This window comes from Motacilla alba, chromosome 8 (genome assembly GCF_015832195.1).
Source record: "Motacilla alba alba isolate MOTALB_02 chromosome 8, Motacilla_alba_V1.0_pri, whole genome shotgun sequence".
NCBI lineage: Eukaryota > Metazoa > Chordata > Aves > Passeriformes > Motacillidae > Motacilla > Motacilla alba.
In genome coordinates this window covers 17,575,560-17,594,623 of record NC_052023.1, presented here as the reverse complement: position 1 = coordinate 17,594,623, position 19,064 = coordinate 17,575,560, and the positions used below count along the sequence as shown (strand labels likewise).

Genomic DNA, 19,064 nt, shown 5'->3' with positions numbered 1-19,064 from the left:
GGGATTTAAGGCCTGGGTGGACTTAAACACCGACAGTTAAACAAAATTGACTGACTTCCCACATCAGACCACTGGTTGAGCAGGACACATTCTTTGGAAAAACACAAAGTTTTGATAGGCATTCCACCAGTCTCAAAAGGCATCCTTTTCTGTGCCTAACTACCTTCACTCTCAAAAACATGTGATACTCAAGTCATAATTTTCCTGATTTGAACCTCAATTATTTTGGGGGTTTATATGCATTTTTGTTTCATCCTCAGCCATGTTACAAGTCTTCAGGTGGTGGGCATCTTCACTATATCTAGTTATTTATGCATCCAGTTCCTTGCTGTTAGTTTATCATATTATTTACTGTAGATTCAAGTATGTTCTGTATAGTGTCCTCACTGGAAAAATATGCTTTTATTTTTGAGAGGAGGGGGAGTGGGGCGGGTGCATGGGCTTAGTTTAAAAATTCACTCAAACTCCAAACCTGTCAGTGATATGAAGACGAATCGTTAGATAAAAGATGTTTTGCCCCTTGTGTTTCTTGAATGATTAAAAAGGCTTACGGCAAAAGAAGGATGCAAATTTCAGGAGTAAATGGCTGTGTGGTTCAGGTAATGGATGTGTTTGGGTATGTGTGCAGGGGTATTTGCCTTATTTGTGTATACATGGACATTTTGAATGTCATAGTACTATAGGCAAACTGTACAAGCCCTAAACAAACTTTGAAAGCTTAAAATGCCGTAAATTATGGGGTTTGTAAAACCAGAAAATAATCAGTAATGGTAACTAAGAATGATTTTATATTTGAATTGAGTGCTCTACCCCAAAACAAGTTTTCACTAAAAAAACAATCACCTGATGTTTACTAGGGTATTTATTGCACCTTTATCTATATTACAGATGCCCGTATAAAAAATTAGCTATTATTTTTAGGTCTTATAAATACATACATTAAATCATGAATCACATATAGGTCTGTATGCAGCATGTCTCTGTGACAGTCACTATTTTTCTTGTACAAAATGTCTGTAAGATGCCTAACCAGAGACTGCTTTTGCTGGCTAAAAAATAATCAGTTGCAGAAAGCTCAGACTTCTGTCAACTGTATGAAATGAGAAGGCAGAAGGCTATGCCCCTCAGTATTTTTATTACATGGATCAGGAAAACAAATTTCAAGAATTAATGGTGCAAATTTTTAAATATGCCAGAGCGTAGCAATATTAAGCACTGTTACAAGTTACAGCAAGGGAAAGGTGTTGCTTTCAGATTTGGAAATGCCTGCTACAGTCTAACCTCTTTGTCAACATGTTTGCAGTTTTGCAACATCCATTTCTAAGTGAATTACTTTATGAAGGAAACCAAAAGGCAGAAAACTAAAGAAATAGGGGTCAAATTCCTTCTGTGAGATCTACCTTGTAAAATTATCCAGAATGTAATAATACCATGTTATTGACTTAAGCACAGTTCCCTGTGACATGCTGCAGCTGACCTGTAATTTTTATCCTACATGTTGCCAGCACTATTAAAATGACACTTGTGAATGTAAATTAAGCTCACAAAGGGGACAGATTGTATGATTCTGGTTTCTCTCAGATGCCTGTAGGCTATCACAGGTTCCATATGTGAAGTAATTATGTTCACTGAAGGAAAGAATAAATGCTGTCAAATTGTGTACTGAGAGAGAAAGCAGCTATTATATTGCAGTAGTCACTGGAGCATTGCCTTAGAAAGTGAAAAGATGTATAAGAAAATAATAAAAAAGAAAAACTGGAGCAGAGCTATATTAAATATAACCTTTAAATGAGTATCTGCTTTTGAATACATATTACACAAAGCTAATATTTCACAAATAAAAGCATTTTACCTTTTTAATCACATTTTCTTTCTCACATCTAGAGGGCACAGGGCAGAATATTTATTGGAGGGGTAAAGGACAGGTGGAGCATCTTTCAGCTTTCTATACTTCTTCAGGAAGAAGAGCCCTCCAAGGCCCCAGAGATGCTGTCCCCACCTCCTTCCCTACCACAAACCTCCTCCTTTAGGAGCTGTGCAGTGGCCAACCTTCCTCCCCAGCAGGCAGACGTGTCCCACCTCCAGCCCTGCCTTCCCACCCATCCATCTCTTATGGCCAGCTCCAAACCTCTGCCTGCCACAGGCCCCGAGTGAGGGCACTAAGGCGGGCAGGAGCACATCTGGAGACACTGCTCTGCAGCACCAAACCTTGGCTGCACAGGCTGCAGCAGGCTTGGAGAAGGTGAGGCTTCTACCATGGAAGCCAACATAGCTGCTAAAAGAAAAGGTGCTTCCATCACCAATGCTTCCATCACCTCCACAGCTGCAGTGTGGTCCTGCTCTCCTGCACCTGGGGGAGGTGAGCCTATATTTAGACCAGTGAGGTCATCAGCAAACCAGCACAAGAAGCGAGAGAATACTAAGCTGGGAAAATAGCCTTTTAAAGCCTTTCACTTAGAGGGAACCAAGGACACCAGAAGCAGGGAAAACTGAGTGCTTGTGTGGGTTTGGATTTTCATCCAGAAGTGAAACAAGGAAAGAAAGGAAGTTAGGATGCTCTAGAAACAAAACACAAGCAGGAAGGCACATTTTCTTACAGGGGTGTAACTATGGATGTAGAGGTCATGAAGGAGCCCAGGACATTTAAAAACAGAAGACTGAATTCTTCCCCATGTTTTTACTGTTTACTAGAGTAGCATCACGAAGTTTGGCACTCAGGAGCTTCCCACGGCAATGGAAAGGGGGTATTTCTGCAGTGTCCCACTAGTGCTAGTTCTGGATCTCTGCAGCCTCAAGCCTAATGGGGTTTAAAAAGTAACCAAGGGTGAATAATTTCCCAACAGAGCTGCCCTCCACCCTGCCCAGCCTGTGCTGTTGTTACCTGCATGCCTGTCACTAACCTGGCTGCCTTAAGAGCAGCCCATGGTCAGGCTAGGACTGGCTGCTGTGCAGTGCTGAGGAGCAGAGCTGGCTGGAGATGGCACAGCACAGGTATTGGCAACTCAAGCACTGAATATCCTCTGTGGCCCAGAGAGTGGCCTGTCTGTGCTCACCTGATACTCAAAAGGTGGTATGTCCTTTCAGACTGCTCTCTGATGTGAAGGCAGCTTTTGGGGAAGCAAAGCACTTGATGGAGCAGAGGAGATGCCTGGAAGCTCTCAAGTCCTCCTCCCTCTCCCAAAGCCACTAGCAGCTCCTGGACAACATTGTATGAAAGCAGTCGCACTAGGTCTACAGGGTCCTTTTCCAAACAGGTGATTTTCCTGGCTGTCACCATGAGATAATTTGGGTAACTAACTTGTATCCAAGAACCTGTCCTGATTCTGGACAAACATTTTACAGGCAAAGTGGTGATCTGCCTTGACCAACAGCTCTCCCTGGAGTCCCTGTTCAGGGCTTCACTACCCATCAAATTCTCATGTTCACGTGAGCAGTAACAAGACATTAAGTAATGGCATGGGTTTGTCTCATCAAAGCCACAGCTTGCAGCAAACCATTCTGTTTGTACAACATCACATTTCTGCTTCTGGGAAATTAGAAACTGTGGCACTTTTTTTTGAGGTTTCTTAGGATAAAAACTCTAACACTCAGCTTTTGCAATCTCTCCATGGAAGCCATTTTACTAACTGCATATTGCATTTAGTAGAGTTGTTCAGCACAGAGAAATACTCTGAACTGAATATTGTGCAGTTGTCCTTGGTTGTTTCTGGGCACACACACCTCCATTACTAAAAGAAAGGGCCGCCAGGCTGCTCCACACAACATCAGACACAACACAGTTCACATATCTCTACCTAAACTCTCTCTATATGTTAAAATATGAGGCTTACACCTGAACTGCCCATCAGGACCAGGGCCTAACACATCCTGTCACTGCCCATCCTCTGTGTGCCCAAGAGCAGGATAACAGCCTGCCCCAGCCCTGCTCTGTGCTCACCTTGACTAAAAGGGCTCCCAAATCACTTGGGTTTCTCTACACCCAGCACTGTGAAGAAAGAAAACATGATTGCATCTCCTTATTTTGGTCATTGCTTTTCCACCTCTGTTTCACATCCTGGCCAGCTACCTCACTCATACCAACACCCTCTGGAGCACCAAACCCTGGCAGCAACTTCCCCTCGGGGATCCTCAGCAAAACCAGCTAACTGCCTCTTTGTTCGAGGCACCTTGACTCCAACCTTGGGAAAAGGGCTGCAGCCCAGCCCAGAGAAGCGTCCAGATGCAGATATCAGCGCAGAGCAAACGCTTCCATCCCATGCACCAGACCTGCCTCACAGCTCACTACTGTGAGTAGTGGCTAAGAGACAAGAGGACACCTACCCAGAGCACAGGGAGGAAACCCTCCGCCATACCTCCAGTACAGTCACCTCACAGTGTGCAGGGTCACAGAGCCCTGTGCCCTCCCCATGCTGCCAGCCTGCAGCACAGCCTCCCAAGCCCCCAGCCCTGGGAGACATGCACCCTGTAACAGAAACCCTCCCAGGAGAGTTTTCTGGGGAGGGGGTGCTTGTGCACAAATGAACCATCTCATTGTGCAGCCCATTAATACCAGCTGGTCACGGCTGGGTGGGCAGTGCAATGGGCAGACAGCCTGCCTGCTTCCAATTAAACACAGTAGCAGTCACACAACACACTACTGCAACCTCTTCTTGAATAAAAACCCCTTTGAAATCAACTACCATTTCCTAAGCAGCTGAAAACTATTAAACAACTGTTTGCAGGGTAGCTCATGTCATACGTGGGAGGCTGAAATGTAATGTAGAAATGAGAGGGTTTTTTCTGGTTGGCAGCACTGACAGCAGCTATAATGTATGACTCTTTCAGATGCAGCGTGGCAGAAGCAGGGTGAGGATCATCCAGTGCTATTCACTAGAGAAATTGTTACATATAAAGAGAAGGCAGAATCAAGGATCTCAGGATCGTGGCAGGAAGGAGGGGCAGGGAGGAAAGAAAGGAAAGATGTTTTTGCAGTTTTAATAAGGGTTTGTGGGGTAATGTTGTGTAAAGGTAATACAGCTGGATCTTTAATAATAATAATAACTAGAACCAACTCTCCATGTTAACTGACCTTTAAATATTATTGTCCCTTTCAGTTTACCAAAAAGACATTTACTTCATGAAAGATGTTACTCAACTCTGTATAAAGATCCAATAGGCTAAAATATGCTAAACTGACATTTAGAATTATCTCATAACACTTTTTTATGATAACTCGTATTCTCCCCATGTGACTTGAATGTGAGGGTTTGGGTTTTTGTTTTTTTTTTTTTTTTTCTGAAGTATTTTGAAACCGTTTCAAATAATAGGCAGATACTGCCTGGACATTCAGGCTGTCTGTAATGATATTAGGACCTTTCTCAACAGCTGAGTAATTACTTCCTTATTATGCTCAAGGCAAGTTGTAATCACATGCCCTGCTCAAGATTTAAACCTCCATCACACAGGTAAAGGAAGCATTCAGACTGACATTTTACATACGCAACTGCCTTTTCTATAACAATGAAAACACCTATGGCATGTTGCCCTGATAATCTGGGCAATCAAGGCACCTGGGAGCACCAGAGAAAAATTCACACTTTGTTGGGGGGGAAAGGCAGTGGGACTCGAGTAAAGGCAGATATATTGATTCTGCCTACGTTGCAACCGTTTCCCAGGGTCCATTTCAGACACAGCCGTGCAGAAGCAGGCTACTGCTTAGGGCAGCATCATGTCTTGGTGTGCTGGAGCCCTGGCTGCTGCCCCAGGGGCTGTGTGCGCAGCCTTGTGCCCTGACACCCACTTGCTGCCCCAGACCCCCAGCAGACACAGCAGCTCAGCACTCCTCCCCTTCCAGCTCTTTGTAGAGCAAATTTTCCTACGCTGGTGAGACAGTTCTGGACTCCAGGTCCTCTGTCCCCTGCCACACACTCCAAGCACACCTTCAAATGCACTTGGCATCATAAACCCTGCTTGAGAAAAAAAAACCAAACATTTCTCATTCTTTCTTGCTCCTGTCATGCATAAGAGGAAGAAGTTCAAGTTCTGACACGTTTAAACCAGATAAAAACCAGGAGTCACCCAGCAACAATGAAGACATAAGCCATCCTTGATTCCTTGATTTTTTTAAATTCTGGATTTTCTTACCCTGCTTTTTCCACTCCAGGGACCTTCCTCCCCTGGCTACCACAAATTATAGCTCAGCTACCTCAGGGTCTGGTGGGAGATGGGTCCTTTTCCCCAGATATCCCTCAGCTCCAAGAGGAGGGAAAATCAGCAACTTATCAATGAGCCAAGAATGTGGATAAGTAACATTGGTAAAGTAACACGTGACAGTAAACGCCATCCAGCAATCCACTTTGACATTCGTGGTTATGGTATTTCATAATGCAAGAGGAAGGACTGGTCATTAATGGGACAAAGATTGCTAAATGATTAAAAGGAACACATACATCATCAGCAAAGAACTGAAATGGAAGCTAGAAAGAAAACCAACGTCTTATGAGAATTTTAGTATTCTGTGATTTCAGCAAAAGAAGCAAAGATAGAAAAGACAAATTATGTCATAAGTGGAAGAAGGCTAATTTCTGTAAACAAAATCTGTAATATTTTCTAAAAACACATTCTAGGTACATAGATACAATGTTCATAGGATGTGTTTTGGTGAGCTCTTCCTTCATTCACAATATTTTTAACATTAGCAATTAAAGGAGACAAACCTAATTTTTACTTTGATACTGCAGTTCATTTCAATTGAGCTAGCAGCAAAGTAATGCAAAATCTAAACAGAAGACTTCAATAAAATGCTTGAGATAATCATAGCATATCTAGCTCATGTAGAGTTCCACAGTGGAAACACACATAATTTATCAGTTTTGCATCTTCCAATGAATTTAAAAAAGAGTATTATCTCTTTTCTTATTTCTATATTTGTTTAGTGAGTCCTGGTAAATTCTAGGTCAGTTATTTTGCACTAAACAACAACAACTAATTATCTTAGAAATCCACAGTGATAAGAAAACTGCACAGTAAATATGCCATAACCAGGCAACAGCAGAAGGTAAGATTTTATTTCATTTGCTGTGGATTGCACAAGTTGGTAAATGTTTTCTGGCAGGTGTCCTTCAAATTCCAAAAATAATGCATCCATTTTATGGCATTATCTCAATTTCTATTATATTTGCTGATATCTTTGCACTGAAACCATATTGTTATTAAGGTTATCATTATAATAGAAAATTGTATTGACTTTTAAAAGCCTGTTCTATTTTATGTGTATATAAATAGGAACATTATGATCACACATGATTCCCATTTGTCCTTGCTATACTCTTGACATTGCTGTAAATGGAAGCAGAGCACAAAGCCCTTACCAGGGCTTAAAATATTGCCCCTTTGATTGGCTGCACAGAAATCGGTTTAGCTTTTGTCATGCAAAATCTGACCCTGATGGTTATATACTCCAACAGGTACAAGCATTATGTTCTCTTTACCTTTGACCACCAAGGCTCTGTGATGCTCTGTACATCTGTATTTGTACAGTGAAGCAACAGCAAAGCACCCAACATGTGCCCAAGGACTGATTTTTGAGGATTTTGAAGTGTCTAACAGCAGCGAGGTGACCAGTCCCAGGTGCACAGTGGGGAAAAGCGAGGCATGCTGTCACCTCCAATAGGTTCCTGAAGAGATGTGTGACACCCAAGGCTCTCTGAGTGTGCAAGCTGTACTGTGATTTCTGGAAGTGCACTGCAGAAACCCACTGTGGGCACTGCTGTGCCTCTCCAGCAACAGGAGCAGCCTAGATTTCCACCCTGAAACACAACCCGGCCCAGACTTCTACCTGACCTCAAGAGCGGCAGGCCAGGCTGAAGATGGGTGCAAGGACCAAGCCAGGGCTGGGCAAGGGAGGCCGTATGTGGTGGAGTAAGAGTGACTACACCCTGAAACAGAGATAAGGCACTTGGGCTTGATGAAAAATCTTCAAAAGTCATAAGCAAGGAGTTTCATTAATGAAAGTAATTAACACCATGACTGCTGAGAAATCAGACAAGTTCAGATCATTTCCCATCACCTGATGACCAGCTAATGGCTGTAAATATTGAGAGCAATTTTTTTTTTTTTCCCCAGACAAGATGCAATTTAATTTCAGCATCTTGAAATGTTTTACAGAGTGCAGTTGTGTCTCCTCCTTGCTGACACAACACCCAGTAGTTCAGGGAACACTAGGGCATGTGATTACAGGGCAGATCCCAGTCAGATACACCATATAATTAGGGCTGATGTATGGTGTGCTATGCTCTGAGAAAACGAAGAGTCTGGTCTAAAAAGTTCTCTGAATTGGGGTAATTACAATATTAATCACAATCCATTGAACTAAAGTGGAATTAAATACAAATTTTCTGTTTATATAGTAAATGCTGAATAACAATAAGTTAGCAACAGCATATTGGTCTGGATTAACTGCCTAACATCTGGAGAGCATTATTATGGAGTCATCAGCCATTTGGCCAGTGCCCAATATGAAAGCAGTTTTACCCTTTTTTCTCTAAACATCAGCACAGCCTCACCAGAACACACATATTTCTCTTTTCTCAAAATAGTTTCTTAAATAATTTCAAATATTGTAGAATTTAGATGGGGTAATCCACTCGTTTCTGTTTAGAAAGCAAACAAATTTGGATCAAAATAAGAGAGCAATTTTAAATATCTAATTTAAGCAAAGATCGTGCCGCTTATGAGAGCCTGTGGTAAAGGCAGTTGTTCCAGCTATTTAAACAATATGATTACATGGCATTTCACAGGATGGAAGAGACAGATTACCAGAAAGTTGAAAACTGTGTGCCCTTGTTCCTATATAAATATGTACGCATAACATATCACTTGTTACTACCACATTTATATGAAGTATAATTTGGTCTTTATTACAGTTGCTGAGCCTGAAAAGGACCTCTTTACTTATGAAGAATCCCTTTTTTTCCTATAGTAATGCAAAAACACAGTTGTCAGCACAATATCCTGACATTCAGGATGCCAGCCTGTCTATACCAGAGTCAGATGTGAAAATAAATAGATATTAAACTGTCAGTCAATGAAATTACAAAGTCAAGAGCAGCTCTAGCTGCGATTCTGTGCGTTCTGTTTGATGGACACAGGTGTTTAAGTGTTATGAAATCCAGCAGAGCCTCAGAGTGAATAATGCACCTTCCAGCAGTTCTGTCCTAGCCAAAAGAGCTCCCCTCTCACCCTGAGGCCGCTAAGCAGTCAATGTGCCCTAAGAAAGGGGACAGAAAGGACTTCCAGGTTTATCAGAGCCAAAGCCCAAGAACTCTTACAGTCTGTGCTACAGCATACATTGAGGAATTGAAGCTACACTCTCTCAAACTGGGAAGGTTAGTCCCACTGGCTTTGCATACAAATCTAAGGCAGATGCCCAAAATCCACATCATTTATTTATTATTCATAAGGCACTTAAAGTCAATCATCTGTCACTAATAAACATTAACACTATTAAAAATTAATGATCATCCTACAGCATGCTGAGACAGATTCTTCTTTCTGTTTGATGAGTATTGGAGCAAAGTACATCGCTTTCATTTACTGACTCTGAAAGTGTTTATGCTTTGTATAATGCTGCTACTTCAGCTGCTCCTCTGACCACCAGTGACCCCCTTCTCTTGGAATGCCAAGAAATTATCAGTCTCATGAGAGAAGCTTGAAAGGATGGTTTTAGCTACAAATATGTATTTGCAGGGAAGAAAAATAAATCATGGATTCAAGGTTATCACACATAGCACAAGTCTTTGTGATGACAGGGCTTTTTTGTCTCCCTTTCCACTTTCTGCTGAACAGTAAGGTGTCTGTGATGGGGGACACGTGTCCCTGTGTTCCCCACTGTACTGGAGGGTCCTGTGCTCAGGTAATATACCACAAGTGGACAATGAGGCTGGAAATAACAGCTCTTACAAGACTACCTGAGGCTCTCACAAGCTGGAACAAGAAAAGGCTTCCTGAAGAGCAACTAAAAAAGCTAACTTCACCAAAGGTCCACACAGTGTCGCAGGGCACTTTCTTCTCTTAGTGGGTGGGAGGCAAAGCCCATTGCTAAAGATGAAGAAACAGCTTGCACCTTAACCCTCAAAAGGACATTCCCTCTAAAAGTAAAAATGATACTAAACCCTTCATCTTTTGTGTTCAGATTTTCAAATATAAATCTTGGGGAATCCCTTTATGCGTTGCTATCTTCACAGGCAGAACTCATAACTCAGCACTGTTTCCTAACACACGCTCATCATGTTTTGCCCTGCTTCTTATTTTAGCAATTATATAATTGTGGAAGTGTTGTAACTATATTATAGGTAATCACTTGATACACTGTTGATTTTGCTAAAATCCAGCTAAATAAATCTAACCAAAACAGCATTGAAGACCAGTTGAGAAGTAGAAGAGAGACAATACGATTGTGTGCATCAAATCAAAGTTTCTGTGAATTATATCAAACCTTGAAAAACCAACTAAACTCTAAGTCTCAGTGCTAGTGATATACTGGGAAAACTTGCCAAGATAGAAGATATATTAATCTTCCTCTTGCAATTTACAGTCTAATATTTCAGTGCCAAACCATTTTTCATAGAAAAACAGTGACTTATGAAATAGAAAGAGCTTTGTAGAATCAAGTGACTGCAATCATGCTGGTTTTTTTTCCTTACTGATGTTTCACATGAAATAACCAATGAGGATTTGCAAAGAACAGCTATCAGAGCTAGAAATGTACTGACCAATTGGAAAAATATGATGCCACAGGACTGCTCCCTCTGCTGAGGACTGAGAAGGGTTCGTGTTCCATACATTTTACTTTCCTGCCAGCTATTGCCATTACAAGTGACCCTTGGGGCCAATAGGGAAACACAGTCATTCAAAACTAATACTGCTTTTCAGGGTGCAGGAAGTCAAGAAAAAATGAGAACTCCCTGCAATGTCCCCAACAAGATCCAAAGAAAAGTCTTTTCAGGTACTGCGGGGCATCAGTTAGTGCCTCACACACCATTTTTACACTTGCACATCTCCCATCTTTTGTAGAGCCACACAAAGGTGGGGCAGCTCCCTGAGTCGTGACTAGGGAACTGAGACCTGGTCTTGCAATCACACACACCAATAAGCCCCAAAGAACCTCTAATTTAACTGTTTTGAACAGAATTAGGATACACAGCCTTCTAAATCTCAGGCTTAAGACTGTTCTGAACAAAACTTTTTTAGTCATGCCACTTTGTCCCGCTGTCTGCTCTCCACTGACAGTAGACTCCTTCATAATTTGTCTAATTTTATCTGAGAATTCATGCATTGGCAAGGCAAGTTACTCTTATAAAGAGAACTGGAATTACAGTCAAGAAGAAAATATATTAAAGCATCATTATGTAAACATAAAAAATGCAATGAAACTGTTAACCTTTCCCTAAGGTGAAGGTGTTTATTGCTAAGTTTTTGCAGCACAATTACATTTAAACAGACAAATGTTGGCTGCTGAAAATAAAGCCTTTTTTTTTTTAATCTACCTAGGAGAAATGGAAAAACATCCTGAAAGTAAGCTGCCTCATATAAAATACTTGACTAAAAGCTTTGTTATTAAAAATATTAGAATCTTAAGGATAACTTTGAGAAAGACAGTCAGCTAAAACACAGTGCCTTATCTTCCCTTCTTAAATATAAACCATGGTTCATAGACTGGCTTGGGTGGGAAAGGATCTTAGAGATCATTTAGTTCCAGTGCTCCTGCCATGGCCAGAGAACCTTACATTAGACCAGGTTGCTCAAAGTCCTGCTCAACCTGGCCTTGAACACTTCCATTGATGGAGCATCCACAGAGTCTCTGGGCAACCAGTTCCAGTGTCCCACCAGCCCCACAGTAATTTCCTCCTGATACCTGATCTAAACCTATCTTCTTTCAGTTTAAAGCAACTACACCTTGTCCTATCACTACATGCCCTTGTGAAATTCCTTGCAGTGACTTTCTGCACTATGTAAGCTATAGATATTATTCTAATATAAAATATTAGATATTGCAGATATTATTCTAATATATCTGCAATAATGCAATATCTGCAATAATAATATCTGCAGATATGCAGATATTATTCTAATATAAAATCTGATTTATTTTTTTTTTTACATTATGCTGTGCAAGCCACATTTCCATAGATTTGTTGCAGTTGTCACAACACAGACACACCACAGCCCCAAACATATCCATGGGGCAGTTCATCCCTCTGCCTGCTGCCCTGGAGCTGCTCCTCAGCCCACTGGGGACAACTGCTTGACAAAGAGCTGCCCCCTTTCAGAGGGGGCATTCCTAGCACTGGCCTTTGGAATACTGTCAGCAAAGGTGCTGGATGAGGAGATGAGTCCCCAGGACACACAGTCTGACAGGCTGCTCACAGCCCCTTCATTTCCAGCCTGCCCTCACTGTAGGGTGTCAGCCCCCCAAGCTGGGTCTCACAGCTGCTCTGCCTGTTCTCCTCCCCTCTGTTTTCAGTCAGGTCCCTCAGGTGTCACCTTCCTCCCACCTGAAAAGACACAGAGCTTTCTGCTTCCCTAGACAAAGTGTTGCTACCCCCCAGGGCCCATCTGGAGACCCATCAGAGGCCATACAGATTATAGACAGCCAGGGACTCCGTGAGGGCCTCTGGCACAAGGGACACAGCCAGGAGCCCAGATCATTACAGTAGGAGAGAGGGCAGCCCATACTGGGCCCCGAGAAACAGCAACACTTCAGCACCAGTATTTATAAACACAACTGAGGCCTGCTGTCTCTCTCATATGATTGCTGGACCACAAACTATGGGCCATCTGCCTGCAGACTATTATCACAATCTGTGAACAATTAGAGACAGGATATTTCATTTCAGAAAATAGCAAAGTTAACAAAAAGGCATAGAAAAAAACCAGAAAACAATCAAAAAAGCAAGCAACAAAACAGCAGTCTGCCACTGCACAGAGCCACATTTGCCAGCCCTTGAACCCCCTAGCTCCTGGACCACCACCACATCAGCTGCTTTAGAGGAGGGATGACTTCTGCTGCTGCTGAGGCCATAGTAGGTGCCAGCAGCAGCACTCCTCCTGCAAACACCTGGCCCTGCTCTCTGAGAGCACCATAACCCTGTCTGTGAGACCTGCTCACCACATGCAGGAGGCATGAGAGCAGCCATAGTCCACATGGCACCATCTCCAAGTGACATGCCCTTTCCCAGGGGAGCTTGTACCAGAATTGCCAGCCCTTTTGCACTCTCCTCTGCCTTGTTTTGCTTACATGGCCCTTGGATCTGAGCCTCTCTACCTAGAGCCCACCTTTTGACTTAGGCCAGATGGGATTCAGACCAAGAAGGCTCTGTACCTTGGTGCCCCTGGGATGTTCCCCATTGGTCAGGCTATGGCTGCTTTCAGGAGAAACCTGCCTGGAAATGCCATGTGCTTCCTTCCATTCACTGATGGTCAGGGCCCACCTGATGGGAATTATAAAAACTTAATGGCCCAAGGAGAACAGGAAGCAACTGGCTGCTGCTCAGCCCTGAGTTCTGCAAAGGTGAGATGAGAGGCTGCCACTTCTGCCAAGAGATAACCCCAATTCAGCTGGTGCTGTGCTCCTGGTTGGGGCTGGGGATCTGCACCTCTACAGACCTGACACCACTGGATTCCTGATTTCCCCAAGAATCTATGTCATGTTTCAGGTGGGAGTCTCCCAGGATGCCCCAAGAGATACTGCTAGATGGGATGGAGAAGCTGTACAGGTGCTGGGGAGGCAGCCTGGGATGGGGAAGCTGTACAGATGCTGGGGAGGCAGCCTGGGGAGGCACTGCCAGGCTGAGCCAGCACAATCCAGGGGAGAAGGCTTAAAGAGGAACAAAACCCACACACATGCATGGACTCTGCATCAGTCTTCAGTGTAGTCTGAGCAATTAGTGGCTTCTTACAAGAGGAAAATGATAAAGAAAGTAAAAATGCAACTGCCTTAAAACAACAGATACTCCCAATTCATTTCTAATTTATGCATTCTTGTCATATGAAAGCCACTTGCTTAAGCTGCTTTTCTATCTATTTGCAGTCTATTCAGACACACAATGCTCAGTGGGGGTCTGTCTCCATGATTCATTGGCTCAGATTTCCTATAGAGTTTACATGATGTCTACTAAGCCCCATACAGTTTTGTATCCATTATAACCAGGGACAAGCAAGCAGGGCTCAGGAGGCTGAGCATCCATCTAAGAATAGCTTCCTGTCTTCCAGCTCTCTTCACAACAAATGAACAATGGTTACATTTTACGGGCTAGCATTGCATGGTGAGGGGAAATTAGAGGAACTTGTCTGAGTTAAATAAGGGAAGAAGCATTTAGAGTGAAGCTCCTTAAATGAACAGGTCAATAACTAGTTTACTGAGACCAAAGCACATAGCTAATGAGAGAATAAAGAATTATTCTTGTCAAGAGAGAAAAAGATGCTGCCCTGGTTTTGTGCTAAATAATTACATTCATTATGTTTAAGACAGCCTTGCAAGTGGTCTTCTGCAGTAGTAAATTCATTAGCAAAGCTAATAGGCAAACTACTATTGGGGCAAATCTAAACGATTGCAATAGGATGGATGGCAAAGATGGGGAAAGGTAGTATGAGAGCTAAGAGCCAAAGTTAGCTTTAAGTATAATTGAATTTATCTTCTCATCAACTTTAAGACCTCCTTCTGGGCTTGAAACAAGGAGAGAAAAAGACGTTGAAATGAAAGGATATTCACTTGATTCGATTTGTTGCTAGCTTTTCCAGCTTACCAAGCTGTCTAAACTGACCTCCTTGACATATGACCACAATTATAAATCCAACAAAAATTAAAATGTTAACTAAATTGGCTCAATGTTTCCAAGCGACAAAATATCTCGAGTGTTCAGGAAGCTATCTCCACAGCAGACACACTAAAGAAATAACCAGGCTTTGAATTTCCCAAGAAGTTCATGAAACTTAGCTGGGCAGCAGGATGGTGGGGTCATCTTCTTTAATCATGCCCTGCCAGATTGTACCACAAGAGCTCCACAGATACAAATGCACATTGAGGTGAGCCTGGTAAATACCAGAACTCAATGGAGCTGGTTTGTGGAGCCCAGCAGTAAGACCCGGCCACTGTGCTCAGTACAGGACAGAGCTTCGGCTGACAAGGCACAAGGGATTTTTTTTTTTTTTTAATTGTTGAAACAGTTTTTACTATATTAAAAGTGAGATTCCCAAGTGAGGTTTTTTTTTTCTAAAAATAGCTTTACCACTAAGAAATGAAAGTGTGTCATGATTGAGAAAAATACCTACTAAAAAAAACTGGGAAAAAATCATCAAATATTTAAGCTTTTTTCTTTCGATATAGAATATAAATAACTTACTTTTAACTTTGTAAAAGACTTATTAAACTGCCTGATTCAGGTTCATCTGGGTTGGATTCAGTTTTGCCACTCAACCAAAAGCTGTTATACATCATATCTGTCTAGCTGTTTCAAATGGACACTCAGGGTATTGGATAAGGGCATCCAAAAAGTAGCATTTCAGTAATTGGATTTTGGAAAGACAGAAGAAAAGTAATTGCAATGAAGCCCATAGTGGAAAGAAAACAGAAGGAAAAAAAAATCTTCTTTGCCAAGTGGAAATGGCTACTGCTGCATCCTGAAAAGCCAGAAGAAGCCTGAGGCACCTCAGCAAACCCAGCTCAGAAACCTCCTCAGCAGATCTCTCATTTCTTCTAGGTAGTTGCCTTATCCAGGCAAGTAAAAAATTCAGAATCTAACTCTCTGTGAGAAATTGGGAAGACAGAAACATTGTGCATGTGAAGAAGGACATCTAGAGAATTCTTCACCTACACTAAACACTAGGGAAACACCACCTTTGTCATTTCAGGGAGAGGCTGGTCTCTTCCCTCCAGCCATCCCAGAGCATCCACCCCAACAGCAGGTCTGGTTTGCATGGGCTGTGACACAAAATGCTGCTGGAGATCACAGAGCCACAACACCTCTATGCATCACCAGAGGAAAATCTGTGACCTTCATCCTTCTCTCACCACCCTCTTCCATGCACCCACAGCCTTCAAAAGATGCAAAAAAATCTGTGATATCTAGATAGTGACAAAGCTTTCTTCTTAAAGAATTTTTAATTAATAATTTCCACAGGGAAGATGAAAACAAGAAGATAACTGTTATGAGTGTGGGAAAGCTGGCAGAGAGGTGTTTTACTGAGGACAGGCTTAAGCGCAGGCTGGGGAGAAGTTGGCACTTTGTTCTCTCAAAGGTGAAGACTAGACCTGGCTTCCTCACTAGGTTTTTGACAGTTAATAAGTAATAAAAACACATTATGCAATCTTTATATTTAGAGATTCAAAACATTCTGTTTTGGTCAGAAAAATGACTATGAATGTGTCATCTTGTTTCTGCACTCATCTGTTCCGTTAAGTCCTTGCTCTCTTGTCAAAATATATCCATTTTACTCACTAATGTTAATGGGAGCTCTACATGCCAAGCACTGAAGATTGGCCTCTTGAGCTTTACCTATTTGCTTCCTAATAAAGCACACTTTTTATCCCAATAAGCAAGGGAAAGCCAGCACAGGTGCACCAAAGTAATATGCATTATACATTGCTTTGTGCTGTGCTACCGCTGGTGAAGCTTTATTCTCGTTCCAGAACTTGTACATTTGGTGAAGGTTAGTGATGAACTACAGCACAGGTCATAAACAACTGAGCTTCATTTTCCACTACTAGACAGAGCAGCAGGCACTAAGGAAAAAAATTATACTAGCTTGTAAATGGAACAATTTAATATGGAAGTAACTGATGGCAAATAAACACAAAATGCCAAGGCATCTTATCTGTCACTTAGTTGTACTGTGTTCCTTACATTTCTTTAGAAATCAAATCTAGTAAACTAGAATTTATTCAATGTTACCGAAGAAATCACTTTAGAATGTGAAATATATTCCTAAGAAGGGAGAACACTGTGCTTTTTCCTGACAAAAACCTTTTCTACCAGCAGTGTATCGACAAGGTCTGAATAGCGCTAGCCATGGCTAAGATTTTCCGGCCATGTGCTGGAAACACTCGGTACTGTCACCGTTTTACAAAGTAATCTGTATGGTGAAACCTCCTCAAAACAGCAGAGCTTAAATTATATGAATGGCAAAACATCTCCTTGTTTTGTTTCTTCAGTTACCTCCTAAGTGTACAGGTTCTTTCTCCAAATGTGTGATGCTCTTGACCAACTGCCCACCCCTTCTCTGAGCACATGGCATTTTGGTGCACCCACAGGCCTCTTGCTAATCCCTCCCTAAACACTGTTCTTACCCATCAGACAAAATCCCTCACACTCTTTTGTTACTTTCCACAGCTCTTTCCTAGGAGCCTGTAGGGTACAAACCTACAAGCCTTAGAGAGCCTCACAGGTCTTTCTCAGTGTTTTGTCAGAACAGTGACTGCTCTGCAGGGAGCAGCAACAAACACCTCTGATACTCATTTCCAACTATTCAGATTAGTATACTGCATGCACTGCTATTTATATCCTCTAACTTCTTGATACCTATGGCTCAGTGAATGTGTCCAAAACCTCTCCCTGGTTTATGAGTGTGAATTTAGCTTTTATGTTTACTGACTGCTAATGAGGCATCTTCCTGCATTAAACCTGCATAAAACTAGGTACCTACTGTAAAACACTCCTTCCTACTGTTTTTTGTCAATTACAAAGGGAATTGCAATCTGGCAACAATTGATAACGGCCATGAAGAGATGCTCAACTCACTATTCTCTTGATGTTTTAGAGTGATTTAGCTGCAGCAAGTGGTCAAAACATGACCCAGTACAAGAAAGAAACCCCTCCTGGTCAAATCAAACCAGTAAGAACCCTTGAAATCAGGATGGAGCTGGACTTCGTAGATCTGAGGAAAGTGCCATGTAGCACCAGTGCCCAGACACGCCATGGCATTGCCACTACTCATCATCCCCTCTGCACTGTTTCCAGTTTCTCAGTGCACCTCATGAAAGAAGAGCAAATATAGAAACCCTTGCTGGTTTACAGTGCCTCCAGTTTAAGCTTCGCCACTTAGCCAATGCAAAATAAACTGAAAAGCTCCCCAGATGTACCTCAGTTGATTCCATTCTTCTGCTTTGGAAGTGGAGGAGACAGAGTTACAGCATTCACACATTTTCCTGTGTGCAGAGCCAGGCTGTGGGCTTGGAGGAGATACAGGCCCTAGGGAAGGAGCTCGCATTCCTTCTTACTCTGCCATGAGGGTGGAAAGACCAAACTACTGCACATCTGTGGAAAGAGCAAAACAGCAAATGAGTTTTGACATAACAACCCTAAATTGGTGATGGAAAATCTGGCCAGCACATCCGTGGCTGAATGCAGTTATTTTGTTTAATGTAATAAATTATACTACAATTGTATATGATCTATATACTTGGCCTTTAAATCAAGGGTAATCTATGGCTTTCAAGATTTCAGTTTATCCTTAAACAATATAAATGGCTGTCCACAGCAGACACTGCTGTATCAGAGGGGAGAACATTGAAAATTTGAGGAAGAACATCTCCATCTAACTGCCTACCTGTAACTGAGAAATTAGCTTTCTTCCCTAGAGGAGAAAAAAAGGTTGACATTAATTAGGTGATTGTTTAACAATGTCCGCAAAGTTTCTATTGTGAAACGTTATTTTATAGCAAAATATATGCACATGCCCACCTTGGCAGAATCTGATAGAAGATGAAGGAGAATGCAGTACACAACGTCAAATGGATGACAACTTCATATAACTTCTTCTGAGAGAAAGCAGCCTGTTGTTTACTGCATTTATCGACAATCTGTGAAAGTAGACCAGGAATCAGTCTAATTACCAGAGTGCCAGTTGTGCTTGTTAACACCAGCTTTGTGACCAAATGTTATTCCACAGTTGTCACATCACAAGAAGGTTTCATTACTAACATAATAGTGAACAAGATCACATGCCTGGCTATTGATTGATCTGCCACACAAAGGAAGGACGTTTGTTGTCTCTATTATAACCAGTTACATCTTTGTCTGCCTGTATAA

At 42.1% G+C, this 19,064-nt stretch overlaps 1 long non-coding RNA gene across 3 annotated transcripts in view; it reads right to left on the bottom strand.

Moving 5' to 3' along the window:
• Positions 1-18,835, bottom strand: part of LOC119703970 — a 63,186-nt gene extending 44,351 nt beyond the window's left edge. For 2 of the 3 annotated variants that reach the window (XR_005257804.1, XR_005257806.1), the window contains exons 1-2: positions 18,717-18,835; positions 18,116-18,290 (exon numbers count right to left, since the gene is read on the bottom strand). This is a non-coding gene — a long non-coding RNA (uncharacterized LOC119703970). Of the gene's footprint in view, positions 1-18,115; positions 18,291-18,582; positions 18,608-18,716 lie in introns of those variants that run through there. The other variant, XR_005257805.1, reaches the window with a different exon arrangement.
• Between the last annotated feature and the right edge of the window lie 229 nt (positions 18,836-19,064).